Source organism: Narcine bancroftii, chromosome 9 (genome assembly GCF_036971445.1).
Source record: "Narcine bancroftii isolate sNarBan1 chromosome 9, sNarBan1.hap1, whole genome shotgun sequence".
Lineage (NCBI taxonomy): Eukaryota > Metazoa > Chordata > Chondrichthyes > Torpediniformes > Narcinidae > Narcine > Narcine bancroftii.
The window spans coordinates 89,049,804-89,072,961 of NC_091477.1; the positions used below are offsets into that span (position 1 = coordinate 89,049,804).

The following is a 23,158-nucleotide window of genomic DNA, read 5'->3' on the forward strand; positions in this document are numbered from 1 at the left end:
GCTCGATGAGCTGTGGTGAGGTCCTGTGGGAGGGAGGTGTCTGAGAGCTGTCAACTGGCCTCAGCAAGTTAGAGGATCGTGCACCAGACCACAACACCACCCTTGTCTGCGGGTTTGATGGTGAGATTGGGATTGTTGCAGAGAGTGAAGGACAGAACGTTCAGATGAGATAAAATTAGAATACCAAGGGAGTAGTAAAGTTCCTCACCCACTGTTCCCTGCAAGGATTCCTTCTCTCAATTTCTCCATCTCGGCCTTCCAGTCCAGATCTTCCAAAATGCCTGCCTTCTTCCACAAATGTGGGTTTCCCACCACCACCATCAACTCAGCCTCACTCGTGTCTCCTCCATTTCCCACTCATCTGCCCTGGCCCTTTCTGCCCTCAGACGCAACAAACATAGAATCCACCTCATCCTCACCTATTGCCCCACTAGCCTCCGCATCCAACACATTATCCACAGGAATTTCAAGCACTTACTACAGGTTCACACCATCAGACCCCATTTTCCTCTCTCCTTCTATCTCTGCCTTCTATAGAGTCCACTCCCTCTTGCACTCATCCCTCCACACTTCTGGCTCCCCCCCTCCCTCGGGACCTTCTCCTGTGGCTGTAGGAGGTGCCAAACCTGAGCCCACACTTTCTCCCTCACCATGGTCCAGGGCCCCAAATTGGTTTTCAAGTGAAGCAACACATCACTTGTATATCCACAGGACTGATTTACTACATCTGATGCTCCCTTTTTGGCCTTCTCTAAATTAGAGAGTCTGGTTGCAGATTGGGAATTTGTTTCTCTTAGCATCTCTGCTCCATCAACTACAACAGAGACCTCCCAGAAGCCAACCATTTCATTTCTGAGTCTTGTTCCCAATATCATGTCTGTCCATGGCCTTGTGTACTCTCGCACCCTGACCATCCTCAGATTGGAGGAACAGCACTGTATTTATCTGTTGAAGCACTCTCCAATCACTGCCATTAACTTCGACTTCTCTGCTTTCTGCTAACCTGCTTACCTTTTTTTTCCCATCCCCATTTCCAGGATTTCCATTTCTGCCCCTTACTTTCCCCTCCACCCACCCAACCATCCATCCTCCCCCTGATTGCTACAGTCCCTTCCCTCCCTTCTCCACTCATCATCTCCTGCTTATGTCCCCCATCCTTTTGATCGGATACCTGTTGATATTCTTCCATACCTTGATGAAGGGCTCAAACCCAAAATGTTGGTTATGTATTTTGTCCTTTGCTACATAAAGGACACTATTTGACCCGTTTGAGTTTCTTCAGCATTTTTACAATAATTACTGTAACACTGGAGCTGTGGCTTGAACACCTTGATTGTTGCATATTATTTCTGACTTTATTTTTAGTTGCATGATTACTTCAGATAAATTACATCTTCATAGGTTGTCAGCCCTCCATGTGATTAGCTTTGGCTCATCTTGTATTTTGTGCATTATAGCAGAATTGACGATCCTGCAATCCCAATGAGGAAGAATGCTTGCATAGAGTGCATCGTAGTAATTGAGGGCACACAGCCTATTATTTTTCCATCACTTCAATTTAATGGCTGAGGATGATTGGCTAAAAAAAAAGACAATTTCCCACAAAGTGCTTTCTTCATACTCCTAAAATCACAGAAATGTGGAGAATTTTATTTTGATGTGTTTGTTTATCTGGTAACTTCACTGTTTGCGCTTGTTTGGGTGGGGGTGGGAGAAGCTGATGTAACATCAGATGATGTCATGTGTAAAAGTATAGTGTTACTCCAGTGCAGTGGAGAAACACAAGTGCGATTTGTAAAGATCCATACCAATACATAAAGAAACTCCTTATGACTTGGGTGGATGGTAGCAATGGCCTGACTGGGCCACAGTGAACTGTGATCAGAGCAGCATTCTGTTGAAGACTAGTATGAATTGAGAAATTTGAGCACTGATACATCATTGGTTTACCACTGACCTCTATGTCAGACCTATTGAGGATCCTCACAGAAGGAATCCTTGCACTCTGTGGTTTTAAAAAAAAAATACAGTCTATGATCATCCTTGCCCATAACAAACCCTCACAATGAGGAGAGATCATACCTGCCCTTGAATTTTGAATGATTATATTTCTTGCCTAATTCTGTCTCATCACTAAATGTAAACCTCAGCTGAGCTGCAAAACCTGAAGGTGATACTGTATTAAATTAAACCAATGAAGGATCAGAAATTTATTTATGGATAATTTATATTCTTATGTTCTGTTCAAATGCAGCAAGCAGGAAATTCGGACTTTGAATGAGGTCTGGCTAGATAGGGCTTCCAGGAAATAATGTCTGTTTTTCTTGTGTGTGATACTCATTGCTCAGGACCTCTCTGCAGTAAACACAAGCAAGTCTTGTAGTGATGCCACACATGTGAATATTGAAGGAAGACTGCATTCATTTAGAAAAAATCAAGGTAAACCATAGATGGCACTATTCACACTGTTATTCATCCTTGGTACTCAATAAAATGAGCTAAATAAAATCAGAATATTGCAAAACATGGACATCAAAAAAATGTTTGACTATTTGACAACTTAATGTGGGCTTGAATGAGCCAGTTACAAGTTATGATTCTGTAACAATGCTTTTAACTTGAATAAACTAACAATGTGTGAAGTTTATTCCCGATTGTTGCTGGAAAATTTTAAGCATTCATGTTGTGTCTGTTTTTTTTGGGTAAATGATTCTGTTGTAAGTCTGAAATAAACTCAACAGCTGGTGCATTTCGTATGTTTACCTTCACAATTCAAAATCTATTCTTTGTAATTTAGCATCAATCATAGTGGATCATTTTGCTTTTGATCAGGAAACTGGACATATTTTTACGTTCTTTCATTCCAAGTGTTCATGTAAAAACTGCAGCACTGTTATAACCATCCCATCGTTTTAATCTTCCTAATTGTGTTTTAACCAGATGAGAGGAGGTGGTGGAGGCAGAAACAGTAACAACAGTTCAGCTGCATCTGAACAGTTGGATAAATGAACAAGGCACAGAGGTTATCAAATAATGCAAGCATGTGTATGGATAGGCATGTTGGTCATTTTAGATACAGTGAACAGCAAGACTTGTTTCTCTGCAGTACAACTCTGTAGCTCAGAGAAATCACCCCCATAGTTACTTGCTCCAGCTAATTACAGCTAATTTATTCTTGATAATTAAATACTTTGTTAGTGTTTCAGATAATCTTAATGCCTTTATTTGGTTTGCTTCACATTTTGATATTACCAGAATTATATTTGTGAGTTATATTTTGTGTGCTGTGTCAATATGCCCTGCCTTGGTTATAAAGGAGGATAAAACAGCTGATGCACACAGTTTGGAAGAAGATTGGTGACAAGCCCACTGATAATTGGAAAGCCTTGCACCAGAAAACACATTTTACTCTTGAATTCTCCTGAACCGATGGAATCTGCCTATTGTTAGGCTCATATTTAGGGAAAGGATCAATGAAGCTTTCAGAAATAGGTGTGTTGTTTTTCTTAGCTGAACTTCCAATCTGTTTGTGTTGCCTTTGAACTAGTATATCAACCCCACCGTCAACATAAAGTTCCTATAGTCTGGCACTCTTTGAGATTTTGTGTTGCCAGGCTAGCAGACTTTCAGAACTATTGGATATCATTCCTATTAATGTCCAACTACACTCATTTTAAAAAAAAAAGTTATACAGCAGCATGATGCATTTTTTTTTTCTTCAGTGAATTGGATTAGTTTAATGCACGCTGGATTCTAACTCCAAGCCAACTTGCAGTCCTGACACTGACTCCAGACCCACACTGAATGCATATCTCTGGATGCACACTCCTCTTGCACTTTGGACCCCTGGCTCACTTCTTGGATTAAGAAGTGAGCTAGATGCTGGTCTATCATCATTTCTGAATAATTGGACACTGGATTATCATTTTTAATTGAACATACTATCTGCAGGTTGGTGACTGTGGACAGACTATATCAGCAACCTCATTGTTTGAATTCTGAGACTTTCTAAGGTTTCCTGCTTCTGGCTTATTCTGCCTTGATGATGGGGTCAGGCCTGAAACATCAACAATGTATCTTTATCTCCTATAGATGCTAAAAAGACTGGCTGAGCTCCTCCAGCATTTCAGTGTGTTTTACTACAATCACAGCATCTGCAGACTTTCATGTTTTCCCTGAGTTAGTGTTGGTGTATGAATTGGATATAGAGAGCAGAACTTTGGATGATCTCAAGTCTTTAGAGTGCAAATTGGAATGAATAAACAATGAATTACATTGTGCAAGAAATATAATTTAATAAATTGGATTTGACTTATCATAATTAAAGGTTAATAGGTGTATTTTGGGGCGGGGCATGAACACATGGGTCAGAAGGACCTCTTACCGTGCTATATGTATAAATGAAAAAAAAAACAAAATACATTGAATCTGGCAAGGTTTTTTAGTCTTGTCAAATATTTGTTTTATACACTGACCCTGGTGCATGAGGCAGTTAATCTTTACAAAAATGTTCATTTGCTCTTGGTTGTCTTAGAACAAACCTGTTGGAAGATGCTGCTTAGACTAGATTAAAAATTCATGAGTCTAGCATTGGGGCAAGCTCTTGGAATCACTGGAACAACCCAGATTTAGGGTCTGGGTTTGTGCAGCATCTCTCTTTTTGATCTATAGATGTACTAGTTTCTTTGAGAAAACCAAAGAACATTTTTGATGAAGATTATCAGACTTCAGAGGTATTGCTGTAACTGCTGTTTCAAATCCTGGTTCCTTGTAGTAAAATTATATTTTGGAGACTCAGGAGATTACTGCTATACAACTGATAACGTCATTTCTACTGACTTCCTCTGAACATGAAACCTTTTATAATCCTGTTGAGACCCCTCCTTCAGCTGGAAAGTGGGTCCAGTGGATGGAAGAGAAATGTACAGCGTGTTTAAGCTGCATTGATTTTTTTTGTGTGTGTGGAACACTTCCTTCAGCACTATGGATAGCTCAGGGCAGCAGACCACTGTGTGGGAGAATACCTACAAGACTCTTCATTAAGGTTTTTCTGAATCTTGTGCAGGTATCTTATAAAATCTACTTTGTATTCACAAATGGAACTCCTATTTTTCGAGAATAATAGAAGAATCCAACAGTTCTCTTTAAATCATTCTGGTTAGACAAATGAAAAGCATATGTCACTATCTTTGCAGCTGACTATTCCTGACTTAAGTAATCATGCAGTCCTCTTTTTTTTACCAGTTCAACCATTGTTTTCATTCAATAATCTGTATTTTATTGCTAAGAAGCATTTTTTTAAGCAAATGCCTTTTTAAAAAGTGTAGAATTTTGAATCATATGGCACAATTTGAAGCTATCTTGTATCAACAAACTATCATTGTATTTCCTTTCATTTTATTCATTCATTGACAAGAATATAATTAATGTGGTGTTGTTATGATATTGAAAATTGCTATATGTTTGTTGGCTTCAGATGTTGTGTCAAATGATATGGAAAAAGTAACAATAATTGTGAACTTTGTTCATATTTGTTTAGCTCCCCTATGAAGTTCTGCTAACTAGCTGTATTTGACACAACTGATAAAGTGCCAGAAATAATTTATTAATTGAGATGCTTTTTGTGCTGTTGATCGAGTGGAACATGTGGATTGGAAAGATCAAATGATGCTAATGTAGATGGGTGTTTGATTGATGTGGACATGTCTGCTGGCTGCATAATTCCTGTCCCTGAGATGCTCTTTTAACAATGAGATCAATGGACCAGCATTTAAATATTTGAAATGGAAATGAGAATGAAAATATCCTGGATGATTGGTTTCCTTTTGGGTTTGAAGTGGGCATTATTTAGCTCATGCCTCATGTCTTTAGCTCCTTACTAGAGTTGAAACAAGTGTTTCTGGAACATCTATGCATTTTACAAAATAAATCTGATTTTTATCTGCAGATGAGAATAAAATGATACCCAAAGATATTTGAAATTAATCAATTTAGCTGAATGGAAATTGTTTTAATGATCCTGTATCCACAAGATCTGAGATTGGGTATTCTCTTGATGTTCCAATGGATATTATTTCTAGCTCTGAAACACATGTTAACAGTTAATTCTGCAGTGGTTGTTTAGCATCTGCTCTGCACACAAGTGAATGGCTTACCCCAGTCATGATTTAATAGTGGGAGATCTTTGTTTGTGAAGCTTCATCAGTCTGAGGTCTACACTGCAAACTCTTGGCAAAATCAATTATACTGTATTTTAATTACAAAGTGAACTGATGAATTCGAGTTTTGAGTTCTGATCACTGTGGCACTTTTTACAACAGTACTATTTGCATTGCTTGGATTTTTTTCGACTATTGATCACGCTGTCATGCCCACTAACATTTAGCAAGCTTTTCAGTGGCTTCATGCTGTTTAGAGATCATCTGCAGTGCAGTACCCTCACCAGTGGATTTGTGGTGTCATTTGCATCAATCAAATTTAAGAAACTCTGCTGCAATGTACGGAAACTGAAGTATAATAATGTATGGAATTAAAAATGATTGAGAAATGAAGATCAGATTAAGAATATAAACTTGAGAGAAAAACTAAAGAAACAATTGTTTTTTAGTCAACCAATTAATTTTTGAAAAGTGAGATTTCGCCTTTCTATCTAAGTCAATGAAACTGATTTGAAGTAATTATTGCTTTACCGAGTTTTCTTCCAAATTTAGAGGATTAATGGGCTAATACCACATCTTCACATTGATGTCTGTGTTTGTCCAGTGAAAAGGATTGCTCAGGACTGAATAACACTGATCAGAATTTCCAGATTTCTGCATTTTCCACAGATCACCATGTTGCTTCATGTGTTCAGAGTTATCAGTGGGCACTTGCTGCCTCATCATTATTCTGATCCAACACTGGAAATTTGCAGCTTCAGAGTATGAAACTGTGGGTAGTGTAGGAAGATTTTTTAAATTTTTTTTAAATTTTTCACACTATGAACCATACTGACCAAAATACATACAAACATTTCCCTCTTGAATATACACAGTCATTTTCTCCCCTTTCCCCCTCCCTTCCCTTCCTCCTTCACCCCTCCCTCCCCACCCACTCAACGTTCAACATATATGATACATTAAACCCATTAAACAATGTCATCACACAATGAAAATAAACAAGAAATTTGTGTCTTCTACTTTTACATACTGGGTCAGTTCATTTCTTCTTCTCCTGTCATTTTAGGTGGTGGAGGTCCGCAGTAGGACTTCTCTGTTGTGTTCCATGTACGGTTCCCAAATTTGTTCGAATACTGTGATGTTATTTCTTAAATGTATTCCATTGGAAAAAATAACATATACATTTATTCATTTCTATGTACCATTGCTGTATTCTCAGGCTATCTTCTAATTTCCAGGTTGACATAATACATTTTTTTGCCACAGCTAAGGCTATCATAATAACTCTTTTTTGTGCTCCATCCAAATCGAGTCCAAGATCTTTACTTCTTGTATTACTTAGAACAGGGGTGTCAAACTCAAATTCACAGAGGGCCAAAATTAAAAACTTGGACTAAGTCGTGGGCCAAACTAAATATTTATTGAAAATTTTCAACAAAATCTGCATGTTTTCTCTTATTTCAACATATGTAATATTAAACTTTTTCTTATTAAAATAAATGTTTAATAATAGTTTTGGTTAAACTCTTTCCAGAAGAAGCATTAACAAATGAGAAATAAAAAATTCAATAAATAATATTTCTCTATAGCCTTTAAGCTCCTTTTAAATGTATTTTTTTTCACAAGCCAACAAGTCAAAAAAATAACACCTTGCTTCAATGAAAATCCAATCTTTCAATTATGAACAGTCCAAAGTTAACGTTTTCTGTCTTTCGTTTGGCCATTTTCCGTAAGGGGTTTATTACGTGTGAGTTGGGCGACAGGTCGCAGATGCTAATGAAAGTAAAGAGAGGAGGTGGGGGCGATTAGCGGGCTGACAGGCCGGCGCCAACGCATTTGCAAAGCATTCTGGGATTTGTAGTATTAGCTGTGCATGCGCTATACTGGCGCGGCGGCCAGCGGGCCAGCTCTAATACATATTTGATATGATCTTGTGGGCCAAATATAATTATATCACAGGCCAAATTTGGCCCGTGGGCCTGAGTTTGACATGTGTGACTTAGAAGAAAGATCTCTGGATATTTTGGTTTGTTGCTTTTTGTGATTTTATTTAATACCTGGTTTAGATCTTCCCAAAACTTTTCCACTTTCTCACATGCCCAAATTGCATGTACTGTTGTTCCCGTTTCCTTCTTACAGCAAAAAGATCTGTCTGATACAGGTCCCATTTATTTAACTTTTGGGGCGTGGTGTATAGCCTGTGTAACCAATTATATTGTATCATGCGTAACCTCGTGTTTATTGTATTTCTCATAGTTCTGGAGCATAGCTTTTCGTAGTGTGGGAAGATTTGAAGATGAGTTTTCTTTTCCTTTCACTTTTTTTTTTGTTGCAAGGAATGTTCCAAGTATTCTCTAAAGATTCACATAGCTTAAACTCATGCAACTTATTTGGAGGCAGTAAAGGTGAAGTTGTTCATCTATAAGAAGCAGTTAAGCCAAGTAAAAGAAGGTGTTGAGGAGGATGGGCTGGGCTTCTATTAATGAAGAAATAAAGAGCTTTCATCTATTCTGGTGTGGGCTGGAGATTCAGAAGAATTTCAAATCCATCATGAAAATGAAGCTGTTAGCATAGAGAAGCACAAAATGGCAGAAAGCATCAGAACTCATGGATAGAGGTCAGATGGTGCTGGACAAGGAGAGAAGGAATAAGATTAAGGAAAGAAGAAATGAATCCTCTAGGGGAAAAAAAATGAAACAATGGGTCTTCAAAATTAGTTCTGCTTCGAATTCAGACTCTAACCCTTTTGTTCACTTTTTAATTGAAAAATAATCTATTTTCAAATTGCTGCAGTGTCAAATTCTTTTGGGAAGAGGGAAAAAGAAAGCCATTTGCTGTTAATAAATTGCAAGGACGAGGTTGTGGAGGAATTAATACTTGCAACTGTCTGGAAAAACTCTGATCTTATGGTTGGTAGAAGGTTCAAAATGTGAGGTATCAGAGGCTAGTATTCAGTCTCTGTGAATTAAAGGAAAGATTGGTCGACACCACTCTTTTCAGCAAGTTTGATGATGGTGTTCATCCTTTGTAAGCAAAGTCCTTAATGAGTCATTCCTGTGAGATTTGAAAGTGGTGAAGAAGAATAATGGGAAAATTGAAATGGCTAATGTCAGTAGTTAATAGACCTATAGAGAGTAATTTGTCAGTAGTCAATAGACCTATAGGGAGTAATTTGTCAGTAGTTAATAGACCTATAGAGAGTAATTTGCAAGAAGGAGAGTCAGGTGGATCAGGAATTCTGGATTTAAAAAGAGTATAGATTGGATATTTTGGCATAAACACAAAAGCACCAGAAGAATATCTGATTAGCATGTTGTTCTTAGAATGACCACAGAGCACGTGGACCACTTCTTCCATCTTAAGAGTGCTTTCAGAATTTGCTGTTTTTATTTCAGTTTACTCAGCATCTTTTGTTTGCTTTTGAATTCTTCTCAGGCAGGATTTCAGTCATAGATGACTCGTTTTCATCACAGTTCTATGAATTCTGAGGTGGCTGAATCCTTTGAGGGATTAACAGATTCTGCTACACATGCTGTTTGACTGGGTGAATAGGCAGGTTATAGATTTTCAAGGCACAGAAGTCAACTCTTTTGCCCAAAGCGTTCAAACAGACCAAGATGCTTACCTAAGCTAGTCCCATTTACCTGTGCTTGGTCCATATTCCTCTATCCTATCAATGTACCTTACTAAATTTCTTTTAATTTGGATTGGTGTTTGCTGCTCCTGCTATTCATGGTTCTTCTGTTGGAGACACTCAACCCTTTTGTAGTCTTCTCAGATACTTATTTGCTAATTGAGCTAGGATCCCCATGGGACTATGAGAATTTTCCATTTTCAAAGAGTCTTTGAGGACATGAATGACATGTTTCTTTCTTCTGGGAATCTTTTGTTATGAAGGTTGGAATTGAATATTTATTTTGGGAGGTTCATCTCTGGCATGAAGGAATTGGGAGAGGAGGGATAGCATTTGTAAAGTCTTCAAGATGAATCAACATAGTCACTCTATTTTTGTAGCTTAGTATTTTCAATTTGATTAATTATACCAGTTGAACTAACACTATTGTAATTAGTTTATTCATCAAAGAAGAATATGATTGATTCCAATTTAAAGCATGTTAAATGTACTGACTGCTGAATTGCACCCACCCCTCACTGACACCTGGTACTTTCCCCTGCAACCATGGGAGCTGCAACACTTGTTCTTTCACCTTCTCCCTCACCACCATCCAATTAACTAAACAGCCCTTTTATGTATGCCAAAACATTACGTGCAACTCCTCCAGCTTTGTCACCTGGATGTCATCTCCCCTACATTGACAAGACCAATCCCAGACAAGGTGACTCATTTGTAGAGTGCTTGTGCTTTTGGTTGCATTATTACTTCAACTCCTCTTCCATTGCTATACCAATATGTTCATTTTTGGGCTTCTTATTGTCAGGGTCAATCCCAATGCAAATTAGAGTAACAATAACGAGACTGCTTGGGTAGTCTACAAACCAAAGATATGAACGTTGAATTTTCCTATTTCAGGTGACCCTTAACTCCTGATTTTTTTTTTTCCTCTCATTCCTCCCAATTTACCTCTGATCCTTCCATCTTTGACCCCTTTTCCATATACTCCTCCAGCCCCCAGCACCCAACTTCATGCAACCTGCTCTCCTCGTTCCATTCAGTTACTGTAGCTCTATCAATTAGACCCGACAGACCACGTCGAGATTAATTGGCTTTAATCATTATGAACTCACAGGCATATCTTGCATGCTGCTGACCAGATTCCAAGGCAGTACTGAGGGAGGGATTGGGTGGTACTGCCTTTATTTGGGATCCTGAAGGGGATGAATTAAGTATCAGGGCCAGGCCAAATAGTTCAATAAATGTATTACAGTGTTCCACCACAGTTACAAATTTCACCCACTAATTACATCTGTTCTCCATTCTCCTATTATGTTCCAGTGCTGGGAGCCTTTACAGTCTTGTCACCCTCCAGCAGCCGTCTTCACCTATGACTTCCTCTTTCCCCCATCAGAGCTTCCAGTTTTGTCTCCCAACTGCACCCCTTCTCCCACCTGGCACCATTCTTCACCTCTCCTCACTCTGCCAGTCATCTACTGGTCCTTGCCTCATTCCTCCCCCTCTCATTTATTCTGGCTATCTTCACTCACCCCTCTCAGTCCCATTGTAGGCTTATGACCCCAAATGCTGGCAATTCTTTTCTCCCACAGATGTTGCTCAATCCATGGAACTCTGCCAGTAGGTTACTGTTTATTTTAGAAATGTATGGTTCTGCCTGTGAACCTTAAGGGCACAGTTTATTTGAATTTAAGTGAATAAAATACTCACACCTTCAATTTACTCATCTGTCATATGACGTGTGCTCCAGTTTAATAAATGAATCTGCCTTTGCATTGAGACTTATTGACATTTGTAGTTGCTACTTAATATTTACACAATATCCATCCTGAGTGTACTAATTTGATTTAAATTGTAAATGCTTAATTTACAGCTAATGGAAATTCAAACTAATTATTAATATTAATTATCTTTGTAATTTTGATAGGAAATGTAATTGCTTGATTTAAATGTTGGATGAAACTATGCTTTTGCAGTAGGGAGCATGAAGACCCCTTCATTTGCCACTCGTTTTCTTTTCCACTGGCCAATAACAGTGATGCATTGGACTTTTTTTATGATCATCAACTTCCAAAGACTGTTTTAAGGACTCCCTACATGCTGGTGTATGAGCAATTTTTTAAAAAAGTGTTGGACTTCATGCAGAATATCCTTTGGCTGCTTTTATTTTCTGCCCAGTGCATTAAATGGACACGTAACTGAACTAAACTCTGCTTAGTTGTTTTTATCTGCACAGTGACTTTCATTTGGAGGGCATGCTTTCACTATGTATCATATTCAGCTCCCATTCTTGTAAATAAGCCAATAATTTTTAGGAAAAGAAATACCATAACAAATAGATACCTATTTGTGCGTCATATGCACTTGACATTGTGGTATTGTACTTATTCTGGATCATGTTGTAAGCAATTTATTTTTAAATATAATTGAGTTACCTGCTGAAAGAATATTCTTTGTATGTAGTTGAAGGGTGTTTTGATGCAAACACCTGCAGGTTGGGTGGATAGGTACACTTGTTCAGATTCTTCATTTTTGTAAAAATAATAATGTGCCCGCAATGAGATATTGCCAGCGATTGCTTTTTCTTCAAAGCAGCACAAGTAAATTTGGGAATGTTAATAACAAAACAATAGATATTTAGAATTAAAAATAGAAAACACTGTTGTACTCAGCAGGCCGGAGTGTACACAGAGTAGAACTGATAAACTTTCAAAGATCTATGAAGTTTGTAGGTTCATCGGGCACGTGGATTTATTTAAGGCGGAGCAGGCTCTTGTCCTGGAATGACCTGTTATTTTAATTGGGACTGGTTTTCTGAATTTGTGGAATTGTTGAGCTGCAGTGGGCATAATTAGAAGATGACATAATATTCCTCAAATTTACATTAAAATTTGTTGGGGCTGTGGAAAATAACAATAGGAGTAGATGGAGAACGGAAGTGACAGGCAATTGGAAGCTCAGTCTACCTCAAGGACTCCGAGGGTTTGCAGTTTTTGATTATATCAGTCAAAGGAGGAACATCATGAGCATCAAATGCAGTACAGGAAATCGAAGGAGGTACATATGAATTACTCCTTCACCTGGAAGGAGTGCCTGGGTCCCTGAATGGTGGGAAAGGAAGTGGTAAAGGGAGGTGTTGCATCTCTGATCTATACATTAGAAGGTGCTCTGAGAAGTGGATTGGGTACTTGGTGGAGAACCAGCAAGTCATGGAGTAATGGTTCCTTCGGATTGCTGGGAGGAAAGGGAAAGATGTGACTTGTGGTGGCATCCCATTGAAGGTGGCTGAAATTATAAATGATGGTAATTGAATGCCAGAATCAGAATTTTCATGAACATGTAGCAAATTTTTTTGTTTTGAGGAAGTATCACGGTGAAAACACTTGTATAAACCACCTTTTAAAATAAATAAAATATAGTGCAAGAAAAAGTCGAAGTAATGTAGTGACAATGGTTCATTCAGGAATTGGATGGCAGAGGGGAAGAAGCTGTTCTTGTGCCACTGAGTGCTCGTCTTCTGGGTTCTGTACCTTTTTCCTGATGGTAGCAGAGTGAAGAGGGCATGGCTTGGGTGGTGGGGGCCCTTAAGAATAGAGCCTACTTTCTTAAGACATCTCATTTTTAGATGTCCTTGATGGAGTGAAAACAGGTGCCCTTGATGTCACAGGCCGAGTTAACAACCCTCTGGAGATTTTTTTCTGCTCCTGAGCATTGGCACCTCTGTACCAAACAGTGATGCAACCAGCAGAGAAGCATTGGAAGTTTTCAGTGACATATCAAATCTCCTCAAATGAGGAAGGATACAAATGAAGGATGTAAGAGAAGTTCCAGGATTGTGCAATATGATAACACGTTTAGCCTGGTTGAGGAGGGTGTTGGTGGGGTGATGGCTGGGTGGGTCCCTGCTCTGTCAATTAAATGTTAATTTGATACCTACAGTTTGATGACAGAGTTGTTAATCTTCAGTTCAGAAGTGGGATAAATGAGGCTGTAAGAGTAATGGAAAAATGACCACATCATCAGTTGGATAGATGGGTGTTCAATCCTGATGGTATAGGAGGCTGAGGGATATCCTGAAAGAGGTTTATAAAATCATGAGGGGAATGGATAAAGTGAATCCTCACCAACTATTTCCAAGGGTAGACAATTCTAGGGCATAGGATTTAAGATGAGAAAGGAAAGATTTAAGATGGACTTGAGGGCAACTTTTCACTGAGTGTGGCACATATCTGAAACTGTAGAAGTGGGTACAATTATGTTCAAAAATATTTGAACAGATAAATGGATAGGAAGGGCTAAGAAGGACATGGATCAAATGCAAGCAAATGAGACTAGCCAGAATCCCAACATAATTGGCATGGATCATTTGGGCTGGAGGGCCTGTTCTACGCTATACAACTCTATGGCTCTCTCAAAGGCAAAATATCTTGAATGCAAAAATATTTTGTTTTCAGCGTTGATGGAAGTGATGGGTGTTTAGCTGATGATAGCCACATATGTACAGTATGCTTGGCAGATTGGAAATTCTGCCAAGTGAAATTTAAATTGATGAGAAAACTTGATGCCCCAGTGCGCTCAGTCACTTCATCTCAAGTGGTTATTAATAGAGCACCAGATGATGAGAATGCACCTATATTTTTTTTCCTCTGTAAACATACTGATGGACAATGAGAAACGATGATCCATTTTGAAATCGTCCAGAAACCCAGCATCTTACTAAAACATTGTTGAGTGTAATTGGGGTGTTTGGACAGCATCAGCTCCTGGGCCAGAAGTGCCTGCTACTGTGCTGTACATCTAAATTTATTTTTTTTAAAATTAACAGCGTGCTGCAATCTTTCACCATTTAAATAATTATCTGATCTTCTAATTTTCTTTCCAAAGTACATGACCTGACATTTACCAATATTGTTCTTAATTCCCAGAGCCTAACTCTGTTAGTTAACAAATCTCTGCAGACTCTCCGCATCCTCTACACAATTTGACTTCCACTTAGTTGAACGTCATCAGCAAATACTCTGTCCCCTCTTCCAAATCATTAATATATATTGTGAACAGTTGCAGGCCCAGCACTGACCCTGTGGCATTCCACTCTCCACTAATTATCGTGCCTTCTATTGGTTAAATAATCCTTGATCAATGTTAATACTGTACCCCCAACTCCATTCATCCTTATCTGATGGATAATTGTTTTATGTTGCACCTTATTGAATGCCTTCTGGAAATCCAAATATACAGTCATTTGTTTCCCCTATATCCACTGTGCTCATTATATCTTCAGAGAAGTCCAGTAAGTTTGGCAAACAGGACGTTTGATGGAAAAATACCGATCCAAACACTTTGCTATTTCTTCCTGAATGAAAGCTTCCAGCATTTTCCAGACTACAGACATTAAACTAACTGACCTTCAGTTACCTGCATTTTCCCTGTGTTCTTTTTAAAATAAGGGTGCAACATTTACTGTCATCCAATCCATCAGCACCTGTCCAGAGTACAGAGAATTTTGGTAAATTATCACAAGTGCCTCTGCTATAACTCATCAATACCTTTCAGCCTATTAGTTTGCTCAGCTCTTTCTCTTTAGAGATAGCGATTGAATGAAGATTCTCTCCTCCTATCAGATCCATAACACCTCTCTGGCATGCTTGACGTTTCCTTCACTGTGAAAACTAACACAAGATAGTTGTTCAAGGCCTTGGCTATTTCCACATTACCCAATATTAATTCCCCTTTTTCGTTTTCCAAGGAACCTTTGTTCGCTTTAGTCACCCTTTTCTGATTTATATACTTAAAACACATTTTACTTTCCATTTTTATATTTTGTGGTAGTTTACTTTCATATTTGCCTTTCCTTTCTTTATTTCTTGCTTTGTCGTTCTTTATTGCTATTTAAAGTTTTCCCAATCTTCCAGTTTCCCAGAATTCTTGAAGACTTGGTACAGATGACCTTTTAGTTTGATGCCTTTCTTTTATTTCAGTTATCCAAGACTGGCTTTCCCCAATCTCACTCTTTGCTTTTAACTGGAATATATTTTTGTGGAGCACTATGAAAAATCTCTGCAAGTTTTCCACTGCTACTTAACTGTCCCACCATGTACCTTGTATTCCTAGTCTATGCTTGTGAGTTCCTCCTTCATTTCATTGTCATCTTCCCTTCTGAGACATGATGCACTGGTTTTCGAATGAATAATTGCATCCTCGACTTGCATAAGAAATTCAGTCTTACTGTGATCATCTTTCCATGAGGATCCATAAATACATTAATTTTAACTGCCTCATTGCACACAACAAGATCTAAGATAACATGGGTAGGGTGGGTGACATGCTGTTCAGGAAAGTTGTGATGGATGTATTCAATGAACGCCTCCTCAACACTGTCTTTACCAAATTCATTGGCCCAATCTACATGCAAGTTAGTCCTCCATGATAATTGGCATTCCATTTTTAAAACATCAGATATTTCCTGATTTATTGCCTGTGCCACTGTAATGATATTGTTTGCTAACCACTCCCACCAGTGATTTCACCCCCTCCTTACTGTACCAAAGCTGTACATTCTAACATTCTGCTCCTGAGATCTTGAATTGTCTCTCACTCTTGTATCCTTAATTAAGAGTGTTACTCCACCTGTTACTTTCCTGCTTGTCCCTTCTGAAACCCTGTTATATTGAATTTCCCAATCATCTCCACCCTGCACTACATTTCTATAATGACCAGTCAATCATACCCCTTTGCACTTATTAGTGCCACAAGTGCACTGTCCTTGTTTTGAATACTATCTTTGGCTTGGCTTCGCGGACGAAGATTTATGGAGGGGTAAATGTCCACGTCAGCTGAAGGCTCGTTTGTGGCTGACAAGTCCGATGCGGTACAGGCAGACACAGTTGCAGGGGAAAATTGGTGGGTTGGGGTTGGGTGTTGGGTTTTTCCTCCTTTGCCTTTTGTCAGTGAGGTGGGCTCTGCGGTCTTCTTCAAAGGAGGTTGCTGCCCGCCGAACTGTGAGGCGCCAAGATGCACGGTTGGAGGCGATATCAGCCCACTGGCGGTGGTCAATGTGGCAGGCACCAAGAGATTTCTTTAGGCAGTCCTTGTACCTTTTCTTTGGTGCACCTCTGTCACGGTGGCCAGTGGAGAGCTCGCCATGTAACACGATCTTGGGAAGGCGATGGTCCTCCATTCTGGAGACGTGACCCACTCAGCGCAGCTGGATCTTCAGCAGAGTGGACTCGATGCTGTCGACCTCTGCCATCTCGAGTACTTCGACGTTAGGGATGAAAGCGCTCCAATGGATGTTGGGGATGGAGCGGAGACAACGCTGGTGGAAGCTTTCTAGGAGCCGTAGGTGATGCCGGTAGAGGACCCATGATTCGGAGCCGAACAGGAGTGTGGGTATGACAACGGCTCTGTATACGCTTATCTTTGTGAGGTTTTTCAGTTGGTTGTTTTTCCAGACTCTTTTGTGTAGTCTTCCAAAGGCGCTATTTGCCTTGGTGAGTCTGTTGTCTATCTCGTTGTCGATCCTTGCATTTGATGAAATGGTGCAGCCGAGATAGGTAAACTGGTTGACCGTTTTGAGTTTTGTGTGCCCGATGGAGATGTGGGGGAGCTGGTAGTCATGGTGGGGAGCTGGCTGATGGAGGACCTCAGTTTTCTTCAGGCTGACTTCCAGGCCAAACATTTTGGCAGTTTCCGCAAAACAGGACATCAAGCGCTGAAGAGCTGGCTCTGAATGGGCAACTAAAGCGGCATCATCTGCAAAGAGTAGTTCACGGACAAGTTTCTCTTGTGTCTTGGTGTGAGCTTGCAGGCGCCTCAGATTGAAGAGACTGCCATCCGTGCGGTACCGGATGTAAACAGCGTCTTCACTGTTGAGGTCTTTCATGGCTTGGTTCAGCATCATGCTGAAGAAGATTGAAAAGAGGGTTGGTGCGAGAACACAGCCTTGCTTCACGCCATTGTTAATGGAGAAGGGTTCAGAGAGCTCATTGCTGTATCTGACCCGACCTTGTTGGTTTTCGTGCAGTTGGATAATCATGTTGAGGAACTTTGGGGGGTATCCGATGCGCTCTAGTATTTGCCAAAGCCCTTTCCTGCTCACGGTGTCGAAGGCTTTGGTGAGGTCAACAAAGGTGATGTAGAGTCCTTTGTTTTGTTCTCTGCACTTTTCTTGGAGCTGTCTGAGGGCAAAGACCACGTCAGTAGTTCCTCTGTTTGCGCGAAAGCTGCACTGTGATTCTGGGAGAATATTCTCGCCGACACTAGGTATTATTCTATTTAGGAGAATCCTAGCGAAGATGTTGCCTGCAATGGAGAGCAGCGTGATTCCCCTGTAGTTTGAGGAGTCTGATTTCTCGCCTTTGTTTTTGTACAGGGTGATGATGGTGGCATCACGAAGGTCCTGAGGCAGTTTTCCTTGGTCCCAACAAAGCTTGAAAAACTCATGCAGTTTGACATGCAGAGTTTTGCCGCCAGCCTTCCAGACCTCTGGGGGGATTCCATCCATACCTGCTGCTTTGCCACTTTTCAGTTGTTCGATTGCCTTATATGTCTCATCCTGGGTGAGACATCCAGCTCTAGTCTTGGGGGCTGTTGAGGGAGCTGGAGCAGGGCGGAATCTTGGACTGAGCGGTTGGCACTGAAAAGAGATTGGAAGTGTTCTGACCATCGGTTGAGGATGGAGATCTTGTCGCTGAGGAGGACTTTGCTGTCTGAGCTGCGCAGCGGGCTTTGGACTTGGGGTGAGGGGCCGTACACAGCCTTTAGAGCCTCGTAGAAACCCCTGAAGTCGCCAACGTCCGCGCTGAGCTGGGTTCGCTTGGCGAGGCTTCCAGGCAAACCTCAAAGCAAAGCTCGACGATGCAATCCGCCTCACGGACTCGTCCCTGAAACCCTCTGGGATCAGTTGAAGACTACCATACTGCAATCCACTGAAGAGGTACTGGGCTTCTCCTCCAGGAAAAACAAGGACTGGTTCGACGAAAATAGCCAGGAAATCCAGGAGCTGCTGGCAAAGAAGCGAGCTGCCCACCAGGCTCACCTTACAAAGCCGTCCTGTCCAGAGAAGAAACAAGCCTTTGAATACTATAGGCATTCAGATAAAGTGCCCTAACATTTTACTGTTCTTAAAGAATCAAATAATTTTGTGTCATTTACATTTCAATTTTCTGTCTTGTTTGGCTTGGCTTCGCGGACGAAGATTTATGGAGGGGGTAAAAAGTCCACGTCAGCTGCAGGCTCATTTGTGGCTGACAAGTCCGATGCGGGACAGGCAGACACGATTGCAGCGGTTGCAAGGGAAAATTGGTTGGTTGGGGTTGGGTGTTGGGTTTTTCCTCCTTTGCCTTTTGTCAGTGAGGTGGGCTCTGCGGTCTTCTTCAAAGGAGGTTGCTGCCCGCCAAACTGTGAGGCGCCAAGATGCACGGTTTGAGGCGTTATCAGCCCACTGGCGGTGGTCAATGTGGCAGGCACCAAGAGATTTCTTTAGGCAGTCCTTGTACCTTTTCTTTGGTGCACCTCTGTCACGGTGGCCAGTGGAGAGCTCGCCATATAACACGATCTTGGGAAGGCGATGGTCCTCCATTCTGGAGACGTGACCCATCCAGCGCAGCTGGATCTTCAGCAGCGTGGACTCGATGCTGTCGACCTCTGCCATCTCGAGTACTTCGACGTTAGGGGTGTAAGCGCTCCAATGGATGTTGAGGATGGAGCGGAGACAACGCTGGTGGAAGCGTTCTAGGTGCCGTAGGTGGTGCCGGTAGAGGACCCATGATTCGGAGCCGAACAGGAGTGTGGGTATGACAACGGCTCTGTATACGCTTATCTTTGTGAGGTTTTTCAGTTGGTTGTTTTTCCAGACTCTTTTGTGTAGTCTTCCAAAGGCGCTATTTGCCTTGGCGAGTCTGTTGTCTATTTCATTGTCGATCCTTGCATCTGATGAAATGGTGCAGCCGAGATAGGTAAACTGGTTGACCGTTTTGAGTTTTGTGTGCCCGATGGAGATGTGGGGGGGCTGGTAGTCATGGTGGGGAGCTGGCTGATGGAGGACCTCAGTTTTCTTCAGGCTGACTTCCAGGCTAAACATTTTGGCAGTTTCCGCAAAGCAGGACATCAAGCGCTGAAGAGCTGGCTCTGAATGGGCAACTAAAGCGGCATCATCTGCAAAGAGTAGTTCACGGACAAGTTTCTCTTGTGTCTTGGTGTGAGCTTGCAGGCGCCTCAGATTGAAGAGACTGCCATCCGTGCGGTACCGGATGTAAACAGCGTCTTCATTGTTGGGGTCTTTCATGGCTTGGTTCAGCATCATGCTGAAGAAGATTGAAAAGAGGGTTGGTGCGAGAACACAGCCAGCTTCACGCCATTGTTAATGGAGAAGGGTTCAGAGAGCTCATTGCTGTATCTGACCCGACCTTGTTGGTTTTCGTGCAGTTGGATAATCATGTTGAGGAACTTTGGGGGACATCCAATGCGCTCTAGTATTTGCCAAAGCCCTTTCCTGCTCACGGTGTCGAAGGCTTTGGTGAGGTCAACAAAGGTGATGTAGAGTCCTTTGTTTTGTTTCTGTAGTTCACCCATTACTAACTCTTGCATTGCTTCCCTACAACAACTTTGACTACTACAACAACTCTGTGAATGCTCTTTGAGGGATGTCTGCCCTGAAGAAGTTCTCCTTTGTTCATTTCCTGCCTTGCCACCTACCCACCCCCTTCCCCCTCCTACTCCTTTGTTTGGATGCTTGCTGGCTTTTTCTCATACTTGGATGAAGGGCTTAAGCCCAAAACATTAGTTCTGTATCTTTGCCTTTGCTACATGAAGGACACTGTTTGACCTGCTGAGCTTCTCCAGCATTTTGTATTTTTACCATAGCTTCTCTCTGTCTTTCATCCCGGCTTTGCATCCCCTGCCTCATTTGCTTAAACCTTCCCTAACAGCTCTCTCAAACAGCTCCCCTTGGACATTAATCCCAGTCCTGCCCAGTTGTAGATTGTCTGGTTTGCACTGGCCCTACCTCCTTCAGAACCAGTTCCATTGCCCCACACATCTGAAACCTTTTCTCCAGCACCATTGCACAAGTCACATTGGGGAGGGAGCATGATAGACAGTTGATTTGAAATTGTATGGTTAATGGAAATTATCCCTAATACTAATGAAGCCAAAGAATGTAATGCTGTTTGCTCACAATGATTTTTCATGTATGTGTATGTTATATTTTAATGATGCACCATCTGCCCACCTCACTGACAAAAGGCAAAGGAGGAAAAACCCAACACCCAACCCCAACCCACCAATTTTCCCCTGCAACCGCTGCAACCATGTCTGCCTGTCCCGCATCGGACTTGTCAGCCACAAATGAGCCTGCAGCTGACGTGGACATTTACCCCCTCCATAAATCTTCGTCCGTGAAGCCAAGCCAAAGAAAGAAAGATCTGCTAGTTAAAATGATGGATGCCAGTACAGTGAAAGCAATCTCCTGAATTTTGCACCTCATGTCAGCATAAAATACTCCTGGGTCGTGAAGGTAAGAATTAAGTGTATGGAAATATTTCTTACACACAAAACCATCAATGTACATTAAATTCTGTCACCTTCCATCAGCTTTTTAAAGAAATAGTTCAACTCAGTTCTTTTTTCTCGCAGCTGAAGTTAATTGACCATTCTCAGAATGGTGACATAATTGACTGTTCAGATTGGAGACCCAGTTTGCTCATTATATTTTAATTTGCCGTCGGAGAAGAATGCAAATTTGCTCGTTATTTGGCACAGTGAGATGGATTTAGTATCCAACACTGGTCTATATGGTTAAAATTAAATATCACCCACCTCACTTTTGCAGTTAATGGAGATAATCCTAGGCTACAACTAACCATGGTTGGTTTCCAAAGCTTTGAAAATCTGATAACTGGGGGATTGTGGTCTGCTTTAGGAAACCTCTACAGCACATCTCATTGACTCACTTTAAAAATTCAACTGTACTCATTTCTGATGGTCCCACTCCCCAATCCCCCCTTCCCGCTCCCCAATCCCCCTCTTCCGGCTCCCCAATCCCCCCCTTCCGGCTCCCCAATCCCCCCCTTCCGGCTCCCCAATCCCCCCCTTCCGGCTCCCCAATCCCCCCCTTCCGGCTCCCCAATCCCCCCCTTCCGGCTCCCCAATCCCCCCCTTCCGGCTCCCCAATCCCCCCCTTCCGGCTCCCCAATCCCCCCCTTCCGGCTCCCCAATCCCCCCCTTCCGGCTCCCCAATCCCCCCCTTCCGGCTCCCCAATCCCCCCCTTCCGGCTCCCCAATCCCCCCCTTCCGGCTCCCCAATCCCCCCCTTCCGGCTCCCCAATCCCCCCCTTCCGGCTCCCCAATCCCCCCCTTCCGGCTCCCCAATCCCCCCCTTCCGGCTCCCCAATCCCCCCCTTCCGGCTCCCCAATCCCCCCCTTCCGGCTCCCCAATCCCCCCCTTCCGGCTCCCCAATCCCCCCCTTCCGGCTCCCCAATCCCCCCCTTCCGGCTCCCCAATCCCCCCCTTCCGGCTCCCCAATCCCCCCCTTCCGGCTCCCCAATCCCCCCCTTCCGGCTCCCCAATCCCCCCCTTCCGGCTCCCCAATCCCCCCCTTCCGGCTCCCCAATCCCCCCCTTCCGGCTCCCCAATCCCCCCCTTCCGGCTCCCCAATCCCCCCCTTCCGGCTCCCCAATCCCCCCCTTCCGGCTCCCCAATCCCCCCCTTCCGGCTCCCCAATCCCCCCCTTCCGGCTCCCCAATCCCCCCTTCCGGCTCCCCAATCCCCCCCTTCCGGCTCCCCAATCCCCCCCTTCCGGCTCCCCAATCCCCCCCTTCCGGCTCCCCAATCCCCCCCTTCCGGCTCCCCAATCCCCCCCTTCCGGCTCCCCAATCCCCCCCTTCCGGCTCCCCAATCCCCCCCTTCCGGCTCCCCAATCCCCCCCTTCCGGCTCCCCAATCCCCCCCTTCCGGCTCCCCAATCCCCCCCTTCCGGCTCCCCAATCCCCCCCTTCCGGCTCCCCAATCCCCCCCTTCCGGCTCCCCAATCCCCCCCTTCCGGCTCCCCAATCCCCCCCTCCCCCCTACCATCTCCACATAATTCCTGAACTAATCAGATCCGGAATTCTTTTAAAAATTTCAGCAATAATGGTTAGCTAATTGCTTTTATAACACCTCTGTCCTGAGTTCAAATCCGCATGATGCACCATCTTTTCAAAAGACTGAGTTTAAGCAAAACTGATAGGCTTTTATTCGCAATAGAATGAAGGCACATCCCTGCTGGTTGACTGTCCCAACTGAGCAGGGGGCTGAGGGACGGACACCTCTATTTAGGAGCCTGCTGGTTGGGCCACAGGTACAGTTGGCTAACAAATGTGCCCAGACAGAT

At 42.4% G+C, this 23,158-nt stretch overlaps 1 protein-coding gene across 2 annotated transcripts in view; it reads left to right on the forward strand.

Annotated features, from left to right (window-relative positions):
- Window positions 1-23,158, forward strand: part of schip1 (schwannomin interacting protein 1) — a 547,841-nt gene that overhangs the window by 80,862 nt on the left and 443,821 nt on the right. The window lies entirely within an intron of this gene.